This window comes from Anomaloglossus baeobatrachus, chromosome 1 (genome assembly GCF_048569485.1).
Source record: "Anomaloglossus baeobatrachus isolate aAnoBae1 chromosome 1, aAnoBae1.hap1, whole genome shotgun sequence".
Classification (NCBI taxonomy): domain Eukaryota; kingdom Metazoa; phylum Chordata; class Amphibia; order Anura; family Aromobatidae; genus Anomaloglossus; species Anomaloglossus baeobatrachus.
In genome coordinates this window covers 84,987,042-85,006,301 of record NC_134353.1, presented here as the reverse complement: position 1 = coordinate 85,006,301, position 19,260 = coordinate 84,987,042, and the positions used below count along the sequence as shown (strand labels likewise).

At 52.9% G+C, this 19,260-nt stretch overlaps 1 protein-coding gene across 2 annotated transcripts in view; it reads left to right on the top strand.

Annotated features, from left to right (window-relative positions):
- BOD1L1 (biorientation of chromosomes in cell division 1 like 1) overlaps positions 1-19,260 on the top strand; it is a 151,034-nt gene that overhangs the window by 105,319 nt on the left and 26,455 nt on the right. The gene's annotated exons all lie outside the window — the stretch shown is intronic.

Below are 19,260 nucleotides of genomic sequence, written 5' to 3'. Positions count from 1 at the left end.
GGCACCTACCTATAAAGCAGCGATTGGATTTGATCTGCTTTTAGCCGTCTAACCTCCTAAATGCCACTATCAGTGTTCGACAGCAACAATTAAGCTGCGTCATTCTGTTTGCGCGTCCGTCCGCGCACTAGTCAGCCTCCAGCGATGTGGTGAACCATTGCTGATGGGTTCCCATAGAAGCTGGAGGCCATGTAAAGACCCCTGTCATCTCCCACTGGTACTTTTCCGAAGTACTGTGACATATATTGCTCTACTGTGGTAATGCAGCATATATAGCACACAAGTGATTGAAGAACGAAGTGTAATAGAAAAAAAAAGGGGGGGGGAAGAAAAACCTTTTTTAACCCTTTAACGACCCATGACGTACTGGGTACGTCATGGATCGTGTCACTATCATCGCCGCTGATTTCAACAGCTGACTTGTGCTTGCAAGTTACGAGTGGAATCGCTTTCCACCCGCAACTTTTAACCCCTTGCCATCCCGCTGCCAAAATCTGGCAGCGAGATGCATATGCTCGCAGCCATTACTTTTACTTACCGCCGCCCCCACCGGAAGTCACGTGTGTGATCACGTGACTTCCGGTGGTTGCCATGGTAGCACAGGGTCATGTGATGATGCCTGTAGCTAACATGAGTCACTTTCTCATAGTGCCAGCACTGAGAGTAAAGCACCATATCTGCAGTTCTCAGCTCTGTAGCTGAGATCTACAGATATGGCAGAGCGATTATATTGTTGATCCACATAGCCCCGTAGGGGGACTAGTAAAATAAAAAAAAAAGTTTTTAAAAAAACTAAAAGTTCAAATCGCCCCCCTTCCGCCCCATTTGAAAATTAAAGGGTTAAAAAAAAATATATACACATTTAGTATCGCCACATTCAGAAATGCCCGAACTATCAAAATATAAAATACTCTGATCAGTAAATGGCGTAGCGGCAAAAAAATTCCAAACGCCAAAATTACGTTTCTCCATCGTTTCATTGGGGGACACAGGACCATGGGTTATGCTGCTGTCACTAGGAGGCTGACACTAAGTAAACAGAAAAAGTTAGCTCCTCCTCAGCAGCATACACCCTGAGCCGGAGGCGGACTCAATCAGTTTTTAGCTTAGTGTCGTAGGAGGCTGATGTGGGCCGTCTCGGCCTCCCTCAGCCATTTGTTTTTTGCGCCTTTTTTCCCTATTTTCGGCGCCGCTCATCGCTCTCATACCTGTCTTCTTGTTTTCTGCAGGTATTTTATTCATCATTCTCCGCAGCCCTGTGGGTACCACTCCCCAGGGTCGCAGGGGTTTCAGACTTTGGGCCCTCTCCCCCGTCCATCCCCATGGTACCACTCCTGGGGGTGTTCGTGTGGGCAGGTTGTCGTGGGCACCCCTGATTCGCCCTGCGGTATCACCCCAAAGGGCGTACAGGGGACATACAGCAGGGATGGGACCTCAGCAGCGCGTCTGAAATCTGATGGGGCCCGCATCGCTGCCTTCTCCTGAGGGGGGGCTCCTTCCCCCATCATGATGCCCACTTCCCTGCCTCAGCACGCTGCTCCCCCGGAGCCAGCAGTCTCCCTGGACGGGGGCACGGCACACAGGCAGGGGCAGGGCGCCCTGCCTGCACCGCATCCATTTCTGGACCAACGCCACCGAGATCAGGTAGGACCGACCTTCTCCTACCTTCTTCCCAGGCGGCTGCAAAATTGAGGCCCCGGTCTCGGCCTAGTCTGCGCCCCGGCCACATCTCAGCAGTCGGCGGCGCGCGCCGGCTCAAGCCCACAGCTCTCTCTGGGCGCTCCGGTCATCGCCGCTGCCCCACCACTGTTTGCAGGTAGGACCGCCGGTCTCTACCTCCCCGCGAGCCGGCAGCCCCAAAATTTAGGCCCCGGCTCGGGCCTTGTCTCCAGTGTCCCAGGCCCGCCCTCCACTTCAGTGCGATTGGTCGCCGGCCGTCCGTCTCCGCCCTCCGCTCTGCCCCAGGCATCACAGGGGGGGCGGTGGCTGTGTGTTTTTCCCGCTCTCCAGACTTCATCTTATCAAAAAAAAAAAAAAAAAAAGTAGAAAAGAAATAGAACTCCCGGTGTGCGGCTTGCTGAGGCTGCAGCAACCGGTTATAACAGTTAAAACAAGCCTTCAAAAGAGCCACAATCATATGAGGATTGTGTTTTTATAGTGTTTCAGGTGCATGTGTGTATGTGTATGTATATATATATATGTGTGTATATATATATATATATATATATATATGTATGTGTATATATATGTATATGGGTATATATATGTAGATTGATTTGTACAGGCACTATAGATACAGACTTATAGAAGGGAACGGTGTTTTTTTCACTGCCAAGATATATTCCCAGAATAATACCTCAATTGTGAATTCACCCAAATCTTTCAGATTTAGTAATCACAGCCACCGCAGCCCCTGACACAGCAGGTCCCGGCATCCCGCCCCGGCCGGCTGGTTAGCGCCCCGGGCTCAAACCATAAATCCCCTCGCTGATGTCTTCGGATTGGTGCGCATACGCTGCGTCCCTGGCTGACGCTCTGTCATACCTACACAGGACTGGCGCAATCCCCTCGGGGAGTTTTCACCTTCATCCCCAGGTCCAGACGGCTGCTCCTCCGTAGCCTTTCGACCTCTCAGGTGATGGCCCAAGCGTACCGCCTCTGCTGGATTCCAAGTGGGCGCATGATGTTCGGCACCTGAGAATAACCTGGTAGAAACGGTGAGTCAAGCCATAAAGGTGCGAACAGCCCCTTTTTTCTTTCCGGGCACGCACAGGGGGAGGTGAGTCCCGTACCAGGGGCCCCCATTTTTCCCCCGCTCAACGCGGACCCGCTAGGTCTCATCTTCTGCAGGCCCCCAGGTTTTTCACCTTAATTCCCAGGTCCAGTCTGCCTCTCCTCCGGTAGCCTTTCGACCTCTCGGGTGATGGCCCAGGCGTTCCACCTCTGCTGGACTCCAAGCAGGAGGACCCGGATGTTTGGCGCATAACGATTAGCCTGGTTGAAATGATGAATCAAGCCTTAAAGGTACGGTCAGCCCCTTTCTCTCAGTGCACTCGCCGGGGGAGGTGAGTCCCGTACCAGGGACTTTATCCACTACTCGAAGCGGACCCGCCAGGTCTCGCCTTCGGCGCCTCCCCCTGGTTTTTCCTTCATTCCCAGGTACAAGCTACCGCTCCACCGGAAGCCTTCCGACATCTCTGGTGATGACCCAGGCGTACCACCTCTGCTGGATTCCGAGCAGGCGCCCGATATTCAGCGCGGGGCGAATAGACTGGAGGAAATGGTGAGTCAGACCATAAGCGCACAGATAGTCCTCTTCTCCTCTCTGAGCACACAGGTTTCCTTGAGGACTTTTCCGGCAATCCCGTGAGGTATTCAGTGGACATCCAGTAGTTCGCTGATGTGCTGCATCATCACAGACAACAACCAGACACGACGTTTACCAGCGGTAAGTCTTGTATTGTCATTATCCCTTCTCCAAAGGGGCTCCGGAGAAAAGGGGCATGCCCCCCTGTGATCGGCCCGCCAGGGTTCCGCCTGGCTTGTCATGACGTCTCTCAGGGACTCCACGGACACCGTTCCATCTCTGTCCAGCGGACTACGCTCCATCTCTGCCGATTCAGGACTGGTTGACATCTTTGGTAAGTACCTTATCATCACAGCCCTGGCGTCTGCCAGCTGCACGGCCTGAGCCTATAGCAGCAGTGTGACCACCCGTCGAGACCTCTGACTCAGGATCTGAAACGCGGAGGCGGCATCTAGGGAGTCGCTGTCTTCCCTTACGCCCTTAGGTGGCCGTCCCGTCGGAGATAGACTAATCCAGTGGATCCCCTAGGCTACGTGAGGGTGGAATACTCCTTCCCCTAGGCTACGTGAAGGAAGAGCACAGCTCTTCCCAGCATCGGCCCAGACGCTCGGGATCGTCGCCTCACCGCTCGATCCCAGTCTGTTCGAGCCGCAAACGTCAGGGCGCCGCTATCTCTCAGCAGTCCCTCCGCCTTGCATCGCTGCGGACCTTTCCAGCTTTGTTTTAGAAGCGCTTGCAGGGATCAGGGCGGCTGTCCCTGCACAGCCTACTCGACAGGGCCGCTAAGTTCACTCCACCCAGAAACGACCTGGTGGTTTAGACTTCCCCCTAGTCTTGGGGTTTAGACAGTCACTGTTACTCCTCCGCTACTAGGGTAGCTGAGCTACCGCTGGGAGTCCTATCAGGCCCCGGCCCGGTAGATCATTCCTTTAGGCACGGTATTCGAGCCCGTCCGAGGGAAGTTACTCTTCACGCAGGAGTAGTTTTCTTTCCCGCACCGAGTCGGGTTCGGTATGCGAGTCCTTGGCTGTTGGTGGAGATGATAGCAGCGGTACACTTACCAATTTTTCATCTTTGCCCTTCCACGGGATCCCACTGAAGAACGAAGACAGGTAGCTTCCGTTTGCCCTGGGAACCCGCCAACCACTTCCTAGTGGACCAGTCTTCATAACCGTCCCTCGGGAGGGTCCTCTCTCCTTCTTCTCTGGAGGATAGTATCTACCGTCACCAGTCTCCTGTGCTAGGGTACGCTATCCCACCATCCCACAACACGGTCCCGAGGGTCACCACTAGAGGTTGCCCCCCCCTTTTTCAACGTTCCGGAAGCCAGAGCCATCCGGTTAGCTGGTTACGATTTTCTTCACTGGGACGAGGTTACCCGGTCAGGTTCCAGTCGAACCATGCCACAGCGGTGGCGTGCATCTTACACCGGGGAAGCGCAAGGAGTGTCATGTCAAGGGAAGACGTTAAGAGGATCTTGCTCTGGGCCGGATCTCGTCGCTCTCTAATCTCGGCAGTACAAATCCCTACCATGGACGTTTGGACGGCCGTTTTTTCCCGGCAGGAAGGGCCTCGCCTAGGCAAATGGCTTTTCAACAGGGTCGTCACCAGCCAGATCTACGACGAAGGGAAACCTACAGTCGTGGTCCTATGGACCTCCCGATCCAACTTTAAGTCAACGGGGCATCAAGGGTGTCCTCCTTCTCTGCACTAGGTGTCGACGCCCCCACCCGTCCGGGAGGCCAGTTCAATCTCTTGGGCATCTTCCCTCGGCTTCCCATGATCTCGAGGGTTCTCAAGTTGGACCAAGGCAGAGGGTGGCTCTGGAGTGGCCCAGGCGACCATAGTTAACAAAACTCACTCAACTCCTCGCAGATACTCCGTGGCGCCTTCCAGACCGTCCGGTTCTTCTGAGTCGGGGCCCTCTCTTCCACGAGGTCTCAAAGGTCCTAGGTTTGCGGCCTTAATAGCGGATCCCGGGTACTTGCTTGCACAGGCCGGTTGGCAAGAAGGATGCAAACAATGATGGAGACCGGGAAGATGGTTTATTACCACACGTGAAGAGCTCCTCCGGGATGTGAGGAGCGCATCTTCTCTTCTCTTCTCTCTCTCTCTCTCCCTCCCTTCCGGCACTGCTACCATGCTTGCAGTCAGATCTGGATGCGGTTTTTTCTAGCGCGTCCCGCTAGGGGCCGAGTGTCGACGCGGTCATTTCAATTTCAGAGACTTATCACTTCTTGTCACACGATCAGGTTTTTCACGCAGAGAAGCGTCCGTCTGGCTCGGCGGCATCACCGTCCACTAGACACGCGGGACCTGGCTCCCGGTTTGGACCTTGCCGAGTGCTTTCTACTCCCACCTGTTTGGATAGGTGGGCTCCTCGTGGCCGTCTCTTCTGCAAGGGGCATCAGGGCGGACAGCCCTCTCTTGCTGCTTTTTCCCCCCTTTTTCCGGGTCATCCAGCAGGACAAGGGGGGTGCTCCGGCCACAACTCCCCCTTTTCGATCCAAGGCAACTGCCTTCCTTCCAGATAAGGGGATTGAGTTTCGAAATCGGTCCTAGTCTCTTCTCTCAGCCTTAAAAGGGGGCCTAGTTTGTTCCTGAGCTGGCTCGTGCCCTCAGTCGTTTATGTCTTCAGGACCGGACTTTCGGTTTACGCCGGCAGTCAGTTCCTCTTTTCACTCGCTCCCCGGAGTCGCATGCCAGCGCCCAGGTCCAAGATTGCCACATGGATTCATTCCGTGATGTTGTGAAGCCTATTGCATAGTGGACGGACCTCTACCGCATTCTACGGTCCAAGGGAAGCCTCTTGGAGGATTGGACTTCAGACGTTAGTCGACCATGTCCACCGGGCCTCCACCTGGTCTACTCGGCATACCTTTACTAGTTCCTATCAGGTTCACACACATGCTTTGGCAGAGGCCAGTCTTGCCGTTATCTTTGCGGGCGGCAGAAGCACACCTGTACCAAGGTAGGTCTTTGTAGGTCTGGGTCAAGCCCGACAGGAGGAAGCGGTTTCCTACCGATCTCCGGTGATGGTTCTCTTCCCACCCAGGGACTGCTTTTGGACATCCCATGGTCCTGTGTCCCCCAATGAAACGATGGAGAAAGATAGATTTTTGTGTACTCACCGTAAAATCTCTTTCTCTGAGTCTTCATTGGGGGACACAGCACCCACCCTGTTTTTGTGTTTTTTGGTTGCATATTACCTGCCTGTTGCCTCAGTGGCCATATTCCCTGCCACTGGTCGCATGAATAATTGGTTATAGTTTTTACCTAGTTTGATCTAGAGTTGTTTGGTTCTCCTCCTACTGCTTGTGCACTAAACTGATTGAGTCCGCCTCCGGCTCAGGGTGTATGCTGCTGAGGAGGAGCTAACTTTTTCTGTTTACTTAGTGTCAGCCTCCTAGTGACAGCAGCATAACCCATGGTCCTGTGTCCCCCAATGAAGACTCAGAGAAAGAGATTTTACGGTGAGTACACAAAAATCTATCTTTCTTTATCGTTCCTTTGGGAGACCCAGACCATGGGTGTTTAGCTTCTGCCTCCGGAGGACACACAAAGTACTACACCTAAAAGTGTAGCTCCTCCCTCTGAGCTTATACACCCCCTGGTGAGCCAGTCCCAGCCAGTTTATCGCTTTGTGTTCAGGAGGCATACATCCACACATGCATTCTCATATGATTTTTTTCCTTTTTTTGGAATGAGATTGAAGAAGTGCGGGTCCACGTCTGGACCCCCGGCATGTCCCTTCTCACCCCACTGTGTCGGCGGTGTTGTAAGGTTGATTTCCAAGGCTGGAGCCTTACATGCCGTGCTCCTTCACCATCCCTCCTGGGCTCTGGCTTGAAGTGGGAGCCAGCGCGGTCTCCATGCCTGGCAGGAGACCGGTCTCCATCCGCAGCCCTTTAGGACCCTGCTGGACCGGAGCACTCATCCCCAGGGACCTGGCCCTGCGTCTCAGCAGCTAAGTACCTGAGACGTTTATATGTTGGGGGTCCCTGTGCTTTATTGTATGGGGAGAGTGTGCTTACTGTATTTATTTTGGCATTTCCGGCGGGTTCTCTAGCTTTCGCCCGAGAACCGCGCCGATGGTGCCTGCGCGTCGGCCTTGCCGCTCAAATTTAGGCCCCGGCTTTGCCGGAGGCCTAGTTTCTGTTCACTGCCCTCGCATGTCACTCATGCAGAGGGACAGGCACGGCTCCTCCCGGCGGCCGTCCTGCACAGGGGAGGGACACTCCCCACTGCTGTGCGTGTCTCCTCCCCTGCAGGTCTCTATGGCCCTCCAGATCCCGCTTTCCTACAGGAACGCCCCCAAGTCCCGCCCCCTCTCCGCTCCGGCGGCCATTTTCTCAGACAGGGTTCACTGCGCTGGCCTGCACTCTGCATCCCTGCTGAGGTGCTGTGCATTGGGGGTCCGGGCTTCGGGATCTGGAGGGCACACAACACCGCTTCCAGCGGTCTGGTAAGCCACAACTGGTCTCTGGTTGTGGACCTCTGTATATACTCCCTGGGGTTCATTCTCTTTGTAGAGTCCCCACTCCAGCAGCATGTTTCACACGAGGAGCAAGGCTCCAAAGCTTTATACTGTATGCGCTGCATGTAAGCTCCTGCTGCCTGAACCGAGCACCTATCCACGTTGTGATGTCTGCTCTAACTTGGCGGTGCCACAGCCTGGAGTCTCACCCCCAGTGGTCTCTCAGGCTGTTCCTGCACCTGTGGCTGAACCCCCGGCCTGGGTAGAATCCTTCTCTAGGTCTATCTCCCAGTCCTTTGCTGAGTCCATGGGACTTCTGTCCAGGACTTTGATGAATATGCATCAGCCCCCTTCACAGGGTGCCTCTACTGCTAAGGGTCCCTCAGGATCTCTATCATCTGACCTCCGTCCACCGGAGTGCACAGAGGATTCATCATCAGGGCCCAGACCCCGTCCTCCTAAGAGGAGGCGCAGGGTTTCCTCTCCCTCCTCATCCCGCAGCTCTGATTCAAGAGCTGACTCGCAGGATGAGGAGGATGCCTTTGCAGGGGGCTCGGAGGCTTAACTCATTGTACCCCATTGATCTTTCCGAGGGTGACTCAGATCTTAGTGACTTGATTACTTCCATTAATTCTGTACTGGATCTCACTCTGCCAGTATCAGAGGAGCAACCCTCTCTGGCAGAAAAGCACCAGTTTACCTCGCCTGAGAGAGTAAAGAGTGTGTTCTTTAACCACTCCAGTTTTCAGACCGCTGTGACCAAACCCAGGGCCTGTCCTGACAAACGCTTCCCAAAGCGTGGTTCTGATGACCGTTTTCCCTTTCCACCTGAGGTGGTCAAGGAGTGGGCTCATTCCCCAAAGGTAGACCCTCCGGTGTCTAGACTCTCAGCCCAGACCGTTGTGTCGGTGGCTGATGGCACCTCCCTTAAGGATTCCACTGACCGTCAGATTGACCTTCTGGCCAAATCCGTGTATGAAGCGGCGGGGGCCGCGTTTTCCCCAACTTTTGCAGCAGTGTGGGCTCTCAAAGCCATCTCTGCTTCTCTAGAGGAGATGCATTCCCTCACCAGGGAATCTATGCCCGAGATGATTGCCTTAACTTCTCAAGCTTCAGCTTTTTCATCTTATGCCATGTCTGCCATGCTAGAGGCTTCTCACCGCACTGAGAGTGGAAGGCAGATGCTTCTTCAAAGAAGTACCTTGCTGGGCTCCCTTTTGCTGGTTCCCGGCTGTTCGGTGAACAGCTGGATGAAATTATTAAAGAAGCTACTGGCGGGAAGAGTACTTCCATGCCACAAACCAAAACCAGGAAACCTGCCCAGGGTAGGAATCAGTCGAGGTTTCGCTCCTTTCGTTCCTCCAACTGGTCGTCCTCTAAGCCCTCCGCCTCGTCCGCTAACTCAGCTAAGGACCAGAAATCCAACTGGCGCCCAAAAGCGCGTCCACAGAAGACCGCAGGAGGTGCTGACACTAAGGCAGCCTCCTCGTGACTCTCTGCCCGCTCCGGCAACGTCCTTAGTCGCTGGCAGGCTCTCCCACTTTGGCGACGCTTGGTTTCAACACGTCTCCGATCAGTGGGTGAGAGATATCATCTCCCACGGCTACAGGGTAGAATTCTCTTCCAGCCCGCCATACAGATTTTTTCTCTCAACTCCCCCCTGCTCCAAGGCCGCCGCCTTCTCACAGGCCGTGGCAGCCTTGCAGGCCAACGGAGTAATTGTACCAGTTCCCGCCCGGGAACGGTTCAGAGGTTTTTACTCAAACCTCTTCCTAGTTCCCAAAAAGGATGGTACCTTCCGGCCCATCCTGGATCTCAAGCTTCTCAACAAGCATGTTCGGGTGTGGCACTTTCGCATGGAGTCTCTGCGATCAGTCATTGCCTCAATGACCCAAGGGGATTTCCTGGCGTTCATCGACATCAGAGATGCCTATCTACATGTGCCAATTGCAGTTTCACACCAGCGTTGGCTACGTTTTGCAATAGGAGAAGATCATTTCCAATTCGTGGCTCTCCCCTTCGGGTTAGCCACGGCCCCTCGGGTATTCACCAAGGTCATGGCAGCAGTGATTGCGATTCTGCACCTCCAGGGGTTGGCAGTGCTCCCTTACCTGGACGACCTTCTAGTCAAGGCTCCATCCAGCGTAGACTGTCAGCGGAGTGTCTCGCTCACTCTCGCCACTCTAGCCCAATTCGGGTGGCTTGTCAACCTTCCCAAGTCCACTCTGACTCCGACCCAGAGTCTCACGTACCTAGGGATGCAGTTCGAGACTTTGTTGGCACTCGTGAAGTTGCCCTTAAACAGCTGTCACTCCAGCTGGCGGTGCGCTCTCTCCTGAGGCACCGCCGTTATACTCTCAGGCGTCTGATGCAGGTGCTGGGTCAAATGGTGGCGTCCATGGAGGCTGTTCCCTTTGCCCAGTTCCATCTGCGCCCCCTGCAGCTGGGCATTCTCCGCTGTTGGGACAAGCGGCCTTCCTCCTTACACAAGTTAGTGGCTCTGTCGCCACGGACCAGGAGCTCCCTTCAGTGTTGGCTTCGGCCCCTCTCCCTGTCCCAAGGGCGCTCCTTCCTGGCCCCATCCTGGGTGATTCTCACCACGGATGCCAGTCTATCCGGCTGGGGAGCGGTATGTCTCCGCCACAGAGCGCAGGGCACTTGGACTCCGTCCGAGTCAGCCCTTTCAATCAATGTGCTGGAAACCAGAGCAGTGCTTCTAGCTCTCCTAGCATTTCACCATCTGCTGGCGGGCAGGCACATTCGAGTCCAGTCAGACAACGCGACAGAGGTTGCCTACATCAATCATCAAGGCGGGACACGCAGCCGCCTGGCAATGATGGAGGTACAACGCATTCTTCAATGGGCGGAGGACTCCAGGTTCACCATATCCGCAGTCCACATCCCAGGCGTGGACAACTGGGAGGCAGATTATCTCAGCCGTCAAAGCGTGGACGGTGGCGAGTGGTCCCTGCACCCGGCAGTGTTTCAGTCGATCTGCCGCAAATGGGGCACTCCGGACGTGGACCTAATGGCATCCCGTCACAACAGCAAGGTTCCTGTTTACGTGGCTCGCTCCCACGATCCTCAGGCCTTCGCCGCAGACGCTCTGGTTCAGGACTGGTCCCAGTTTCGTCTGTCCTACGTGTTTCCCCCTCTAGCTCTTTTGCCCAGAGTCCTGCGCAAGATCAGAATGGAGGGCCGTCGAGTCATCCTCATTGCACCGGACTGGCCCAGGCGAGCTTGGTATCCGGACCTGCTCCAACTGTCCGTAGAGATGCCGTGGCATCTCCCGGATCGTCCAGACCTACTCTCGCAAGGTCCGTTTTTCCGCCCGAATTCTGCGTCTCTCAAATTGACGGCGTGGCTCTTGAGTCCTGAATTTTGATGGCTTCTGGTATTCCTCCTGAAGTCATCTCCACTATGACTCGGGGCCGCAAGTCTTCCTCCACTAAGATCTATCACAGGACTTGGAAAATTTTCCTGTCCTGGTGTCGCTCTACCGACCATCCTCCTTGGCCATTCTCCTTGCCGACCCTTCTGTCTTTTCTACAGTCCGGTCTGCAGCTAGGACTGTCCCTCAACTCTCTCAAGGGACAAGTTTCAGCTCTGTCAGTTTTGTTCCAGCGGCGTCTCGCTCGGCTGTCTCAGGTCCGCACCTTCATGCAAGGCGCGTCTCACATCATTCCGCCTTACTGGCGGCCCTTGGATCCCTGGGACCTTAACTTGGTTCTCACGGTCTTGCAGAAGCCCCCCTTCGAGCCTCTTAGGGATGTTTCTTTGTATCGGCTTTCACAGAAAGTGGCTTTTCTGGTTGCCATAACTTCTCTCAGGAGAGTCTCTGATTTGGCTGCGCTCTCCTCGGAGTCACCTTTTTTAGTTTTTCATCAAGACAAGGTGGTTCTCCGTCCGACTCCGGACTTTCTTCCTAAGGTGGTCTCTCCCTTCCACCTTAACCAGGACATTACCTTACCTTCCTTCTGTCCGGCCCCTGTTCATCGCTTTGAAAAAGCGCTGCATACGCTAGATCTGGTGCGTGCTCTCCGGATCTATGTGTCTCGCACCGCTGCGCTTAGGCGGCGCACCTCTCTTTTTGTGCTAACCACAGGTCGGCGCAAAGGCCTCCCTGCTTCTAAGCCGACCTTAGCCCGTTGGATTAGGTCGACCATTTCGGACGCCTACCAGAGTACTCAGGTGCCTCCCCCGCCGGGGATCAAAGCACACTCGACCAGAGCTGTCGGGCTTTTAGGCACCAGGCTACGGCTCAACAAGTCTGTCAGGCTGCCACTTGGACTAGCCTGCATACCTTCTCGAAGCACTACCAAGTGCATGCTCTTGCTTCGGCAGATGCGAGCTTGGGCAGACGCATCCTTCAGGCGGCTGTCGCCCATTTGTGAAGTTAGGTTCTGCCTACTTCTTAGTTTTTCTGTTTATTCCCACCCAGGGACTGCTTTGGAACGTCCCAAGGTCTGGGTCTCCCAAAGGAACGATAAAGAAAAAGAGAATTTTGTTTACTTACCGTAAATTCTTTTTCTTATAGTTCCGTCTTGGGAGACCAAGCACCCTCCCTGTTGCCTGTTGGCAATTTCCTTGTTCCGCGTGTTATCACCGGCTGTTGTCGTGGACAGAGTCTCCGGTTATTCCGGCTCTTGCTCTGTTCTACTTGTGGGTGGCTATTCTCCTTCAGCTTTTGCACCAAACTGGCTAGATCTGGTTATCCAGGGGGTGTATAAGCTCAGAGGGAGGAGCTACACTTTTAGGTGTAGTACTTTGTGTGTCCTCCGGAGGCAGAAGCTAAACACCCAAGGTCTGGGTCTCCCAATACGGAACTATAAGAAAAAGAATTTACGGTAAGTAACAAAATTCTCTCTTTTTTGGTCGCCGCAAGTTTTGCGCAAAATACAGTGACAGGCGATCAAAAACTAGCATCTGCACAAAAAATGTTTCCATTAAAAGCATAAGCTCAAGATGCAAAAAATTAACCATCACTGAGCCATCGATCCCAAAAAAATAAGAACGCTACGGGTTTCGGAAAATGGCGCAAAACGTGCGCCAATTTTTTCTGGACAATGTTGTGAATTTTTTTAACCCCTTAGATACAAGTAAACCTATACATGTTTGGTGTCTACAAACTCGCACCGACCTGAGACATCATATCGACACATCAGTTTTAACATATAGTGAACATGGTGAATAAAATATCCCAAAAACTATTGTGCGATCACACTTTTTTTTGCAGTTTTTCCACACTTGGAATTTTTTTGCTGTTTTCCAGTACACCATATGGTAAAACGTATGGTTTCACTTAAAACTACAACTCGTCCCACAAAAAACAAGCTCTTATATGGCAAGATTGACGGAAAAATAAAAAAGTTACGGCTCTCGGAAGAAGAAGAGGAGGGGAAAAAAAAGCAATGCAAAAACTGAAACCGCTCGGGGTCTGAAGGGGTTAAAATGCAAACAGAAGTGGCTGGTTCTGTACAGGACTGGTGGTAATGTTCTGGTGTCAGGAGATCTGGCTGCCGGGTTTCTCACCAGTTCTGATAATGGGTCTGTCTCCAGAATTGTGATGGACAAGGAACCAGACCCTCTATTCTTGAGTTGGGACAACCCCTTTAATATTCTCCCTTTTTTTTTCTGCTGACTGCCATACGAGGACCTGTCTTTTGCAAGACAAGCTGTAGTTTTGAATGATTGAATGACTCCATTCACTACCATATAATGTAATGAGAATCTGGAAACCCCTCCAAGTGTGGTGAAATGGTAAAAAATTAAAAATCAGATTCCACCATTTTTCCTTTTTTTGAGTCCGTCATCCTTCTTTTAAATCTCTCTATGAAGCTGTGTGGCGATTCGCTTCTGGCGCAGTGGGCTGGCCTTTTGAATGATATCGTTTGGTGATACATAAAGAGCATCTCATTAAATAAGAATATCATCAAAAAATTAAGTTATTTCAGGAATTTAATACAAAAAGAGAAAAGCATATATTATATAGTCATTACACACAGAGGGATCTATTCCTATATATTATATAGTCATTACACACAGAGGAATCTATTCCTATATATTATATAGTCATTACACACAGAGGAATCTATTCCTATATATTATATAGTCATTACACACAGAGGGATCTATTTCAAGTGTTTAGTTCTGTTGATGTTGATTATGGCTTACAGCCAATGAAAACCCAAAAATCATTATCATAGAAAATTAAATAATTACTACAACCACTGCAAAGGCTTCTTAAGCATTTAAAATGGTCCCTTAGTCTGGTTCAGTAGGCTACACAATTATGGGGAAGACTGCTGACTTGACAGGTGTCCAGAAGACTGACATTGACACACTCCACAAGGAGGGTATGCCACAAAAGGTCATTGCTAAAAAAGAAAAAAAAAAAAAAACTGGCTGGTTACAGAGTGCTGGATCCAAACATAATGAAAAACTGAGTGGAAGGAAAGTGTGGTAGAAAAAGGTGCACAAGCAACCGGGATAACCGCAGCCTTGATAGGATTAAGGAAAGGCCATTCAAAACTTTGGGGGAGATTTACAAGGAGTGGACACTGCTGGAGTCAGTGCTTCAAGAGCCACCACACACAGACGTATCCAGGACATGGGCTACAAGTGTCACACTCTTTGTGTCAAGTCACTCATGACCAATAGACAACGCCAGGAGCGTCTTACCTGGGCCAAGGAGAAAAAGAACTGGACTGCTGCTCAGTGGTTCAAGGTGTTGTTTTCAGATGAAAGGGAACTTTGCATTTAATTTGGAAATCAAGGTCCCAGAGTCTGGAGGAAGAGTGGAGAGGCCACAATCCAAGCTGCTTGAGGTATAGTGAGAAGTCTCCACAATCAGTGATGGTTTGGGGAGCCATGTCACCTGCTGGTGTAGGTCCACTGTGTTTTATCAAGAACAAAGTCAGCGCAGCAGTCTACCAGGAAATTTTAGAGCACTTCATGCTTCCCTCTGCCAACAAGCTTTTTGGAGAAGGAAATTTCATTTTCCAGCTGGACTTGGCACCTTTCCACACTGCCAAAAGTACCACTACATGGTTTAATAACTGCAGTATCACTGGGCTTGATTGGCCAGCAAACTTTCCTGACCTAAACCCCATAGAGAATCTATGGGGTATTGTCAAGAGGAAGATGAGACACCATACCCAACAATGCAGACGAGCTGAAGGCTGCTATCAAAGCAACCTGGGCTTCCATAACACCTCAGCAGTGCCACAGGCTGATGGCCTCCATGCCACGCCGCATTGATGCAGTAGTTCATGCAACAGGAGCCACGACCAAGTATTGAGGCATTTACTGTACAAACTTTTAAGTAGGCACCAACATTTCTGAGATTAAAATCATTTTCTCTGACGCCTCATTGGGGGACACAGGACCATGGGTGTTATGCTGCCTATCCATAGGAGGACACTAAGTAGATGCAAAAGCATAGCTCCTCCTCTGCAGTATACACCCCCTGGCCGGGCCAGGCAAGCTCAGTTTTAGCTTAGTGTCTGTAGGAGGCACATCTTTCAAGGTTTTGTTATTTTTTGAGGGCGACTGTTTCCTTTTGGGACCGATCTCCCAATACCATCAACGGGCGGGAACGCGGAGTGCTGCCTCCACGTACCCCCTCCTGCGACGCTGGATCCTGGGCTGCCTTTTACTGGACGACTGGTCCCACAGACACCAATTTTTCCAGAGCCCAGGGCAGAGGCACAATTCCTCAGCCCCTCCTTGCAGGCTCTGAGATGAACATTGCACCTGTGTGGCCGGACACAGGGAGAAAAACTGTCACAGCAAGCTGACTCTGCTATTTCCACTGCCTGGACTGAAGCAGTGTTAAGGTGAGATCCCCCCTGACTGGTTTCCCAGACAAAGGGAGAAAACACTGGGAAGGCACCCAGGACTACTGAATTCACAGTATTTTATTATGAGAAAGTCCCCTGCTGATTGCAAGGAGGAGAGCCCCAGGGATCCTGAACACACAGTGTTAACTTTTCTCTAGCTTGCTGGCTGGAGAAGGGGGGGGGGGGGAGGGAATCCTTCACTGATTGCAGAGAATCCTAGGGCCAGACCTAGAGCTCAGGAACTCACACTGTTTATTTGCTTTGTTTGCTCTAGCTGCATGCTCTGATTGCAGTAAAGCCTGCAGAGATAATCCATGGTGACAAGCTGTGTGCTGACTGAAGGGAGGGGGAGAAAAACTGTCACAGAAGCTCCCTTCCCGCCGTTTGTTTTTTTTCTACCGACAGCAGGGGGGCACACTGACTTCTTGGCGCTCCTGTAGCGCTAAGCCCCACGGGCCGCGATAAGCCCCCCCAGTAAAGCGTGCGAAGATCTCCACATAACTTACTCCTTCCTGAGGACGCAGGGCCATCGGCTAATTCTGGTGAGGTACTTGCTTCACTTGTAGCTCTGCTGAGCATTGCTCCCCCTCCTGGCATACTCCTATTAGGAACATGCAGAATTCTAAGGGCACTAAGAGCGCTAAGGCTCACAGTCTATTACTCAGCCTGCACTGCCTGCCACGCTGAGCTACCACATAAACACACCTCTTCTCTCTGTGAGTCCTGTGCCCCTATAGCCCCCCCAAGACCCCCCCCCCCCCCCCTGCCACCACTGCCGCAACCGTCAGCCCAGAGCCTAGGGCTCCCAGCCCACCGGAATGGGCACAGTTTCTGTCCCAATCCATGGAAAAACTGTCACAAAACCTGGTTCTGGCTATGCAATGGCGTCCTCCAGACCACCCTTCTGGGCCCCTGGACGGAACGCAGTCTGAGGATACCCCTATGGAGGATCCTTCTGAGGTAATCCGGGCACATGCTTCACCGGTCGCAGGGATCAGGAAAAGAGCACACGGCCGGATGTCTCCAGCACTCTCTCATGGCCCCCAGGGCTCTCCCTCGGGAGCACACAGGGCAGGCTCTCCCACATGCTCCACAGCTTCTGAAGAACTGGAGGAGGGAGAATGCTGTTTGTACCAGGAGGATTCCTTGGTTTCATCACCCCCAGATGATCAAACTGCAATAGACTCCCTTATAGCCACTACCACTGACCATGCGGTCTCCTATAAGAGGGCAAGGAAACCCCAAAAGGTTTTCGCTGATCACCCAGAGTTTCAGGATATCCTCACAAAGCAAAGGGAGAAGCCTGACAGGCGCTTCGGTAACCGTAAACTCATGGAGTCCCGGTACCCTTTTGCCTCACCTGCCCCTAAGGGCTGGGCCGATCCGCCCTCGGTTGACCCCCCCCCCCCAGTCTCCCGCCTTGCCACAAAGACGCTCCTGTCTTTACCCGATGATTCCTCCATCAAGGACCCGACAGACAGGTAGAGCACCTCGCCCGCTCTGCCTTTGAGGCTGCGGGTTCCTCCCTCTCGCCCTCCTTTGCCTCTGTGTGGGTCGCAAAGGCGATCTCTGTCTGAGCAGAATCCCTTAACACTTCGCTTGAGGAATCCCAGTTCACTCATACCTTTACAGAGGTAACAGCTCAAATTGCGGCTGCGGCGGAGTACCTCATGCAGGCCTCCATAGACGCTGCTGCCTGCGCATTGTTTGCCGCCTCAAATACCATAGCCATCCATAGAGCTCTCTGGCTCTGACAATGGCGAGCAGACTCCAGACCGATTTGTTGGGCGAACGTCTGGACAAGCTCATTTCTGACGCCACGGGAGGAAAGAGTACCTCCCTCCCCCAGCTGAAGTCCAGGACGACCTTTACCAGACGTCCACAGTCCTCGTTCCGCTCCTTTCGGAACTCATTTGGTTGGTCGACGTCTCGTGCTGCCCCCGCCACCAGCCGCGGACTACGCAGGGACCGACATTCTCAGCTCTCCCCAAAACTCACTTCGTCATGGCAGCCTAGACCGAAACAGTCCAGGACTAGGGAGACTCGTCCACGACGTTTCCCCCCTCATGACTCCATCGGCGCCCCAGAAGACACACTCGGTGTAGGAGGTCGACTGCGGCTCTTTCAACACATCTGGGCTGCCGCCTCAGACAAAAAATGGGTGCGAGACCTTGTGTCTTCCGGTTACCACATAGAATTTCGGACCCGAGTCTGTTCTTTCTCTCAAACCCCCCAAAGACTTGAAAACGATGCAAAGCTTTTTTTCTCGGCAATCCACTCGCTCCAAACAGCAGGAGTGATAATACCTGTCCCGGACGACGAGAAGTTCAGGGGTTTTTATTCCAACCTCTTTGTGGTCCCCAAAAAGGATGGGTCAGTTCGATCCATCCTGGACCTAAAACACCTGAACAAACATGTGCACGTACGGAGATTCAGAATGGAGTCCCTAAGGTCCATTATTACATCCATGGTCGAAGGGGAATTTCTCGCTTCCATAGACATCAAGGACGCGTACCTGCACATACCCATCGCCCCAGATCACCAAAAGTTCCTCTGCTTCGCAGTTCAGGACTCCCATTTTCAATTCGTAGCTATACCCTTCAGCCTTGCCACTGCACCAAGGGTCTTCACCAAAGTCATGGCGGCCGCCATGAGCGTCCTTCACGCCAGGGAAGTAGTCGTTCTCCCTTACTTGGACGACCTCCTCATTAAGGCCCCCTCCTTCCGCGACTGCTCAACCAGCGTACAGATCACTGGACACCCTATCCCGCTTAGGGTGGCTAGTGAATCTAGACAAATCATCCCCGATCCCATCACGATCCATCACCTTCCTGGGCATGTCCCTGGACACCCGTCGGGGCTTGATCTATGTCCCCCTGGACAATGCGATCGCTCTTCAACGAGCGGTACGCTGCCTTCTACATCCTTCGTCTCGCTGCATGCGATTCGGCATGAAGGTGCTCGGCAGGATGGTGGCGGTTATGGAAGCAGTACCCTTTGCTCAACTGCACCTCCGCCCACTGCAGCTAGCCCTTCTAGCAGCCTGGGTGAAGAGCCCCTTCTCCCTGGACAGACATCTTCACCTGACGCCTTCAGTCAGGTACGCACTCCGCTGGTGGCTTCGGTCCTCAGCCCTATCGAAGGGGAGATCCTTTCTCCCAGTGAACTGGCTGGTCCTGACCACGGACGCCAGCCTCCTAGGCTGGGGAGCAGTGTACCGGCACCACACTGCTTAAGGACGTTGGACGCCCCAGGAGTCTTCCCTACCCATAAACATCCTGGAAATCCGCGCGATCTTCCTCGCGCTCAGGGCGTTCTGCTCTCTGCTAGCGGGGCGTCAAATTCGAGTCCAATCGGACAATGCGACAGCTGTAGCCTATATCAATTGGCAGGGGGGCACCGGCAGCAAAGTGGCTTATCTCGAGGCCCACAAGATCCTCAGCTGGGCCGAATCGACGGGGTCAGTGATATCAGCGGTACACATACCGGGGGTAGAGAACTGGGCAGCAGACTTTCTAAGTAGTCAAGGCCTGGCCGCCGGAGAATGGTCTCTCCACCCAGAAGTGTTTCTACACATCTGCACTCGCTGGGGCACACCAAACGTGGATCTAATGGCCTCAAGGTTGCACGCAAAG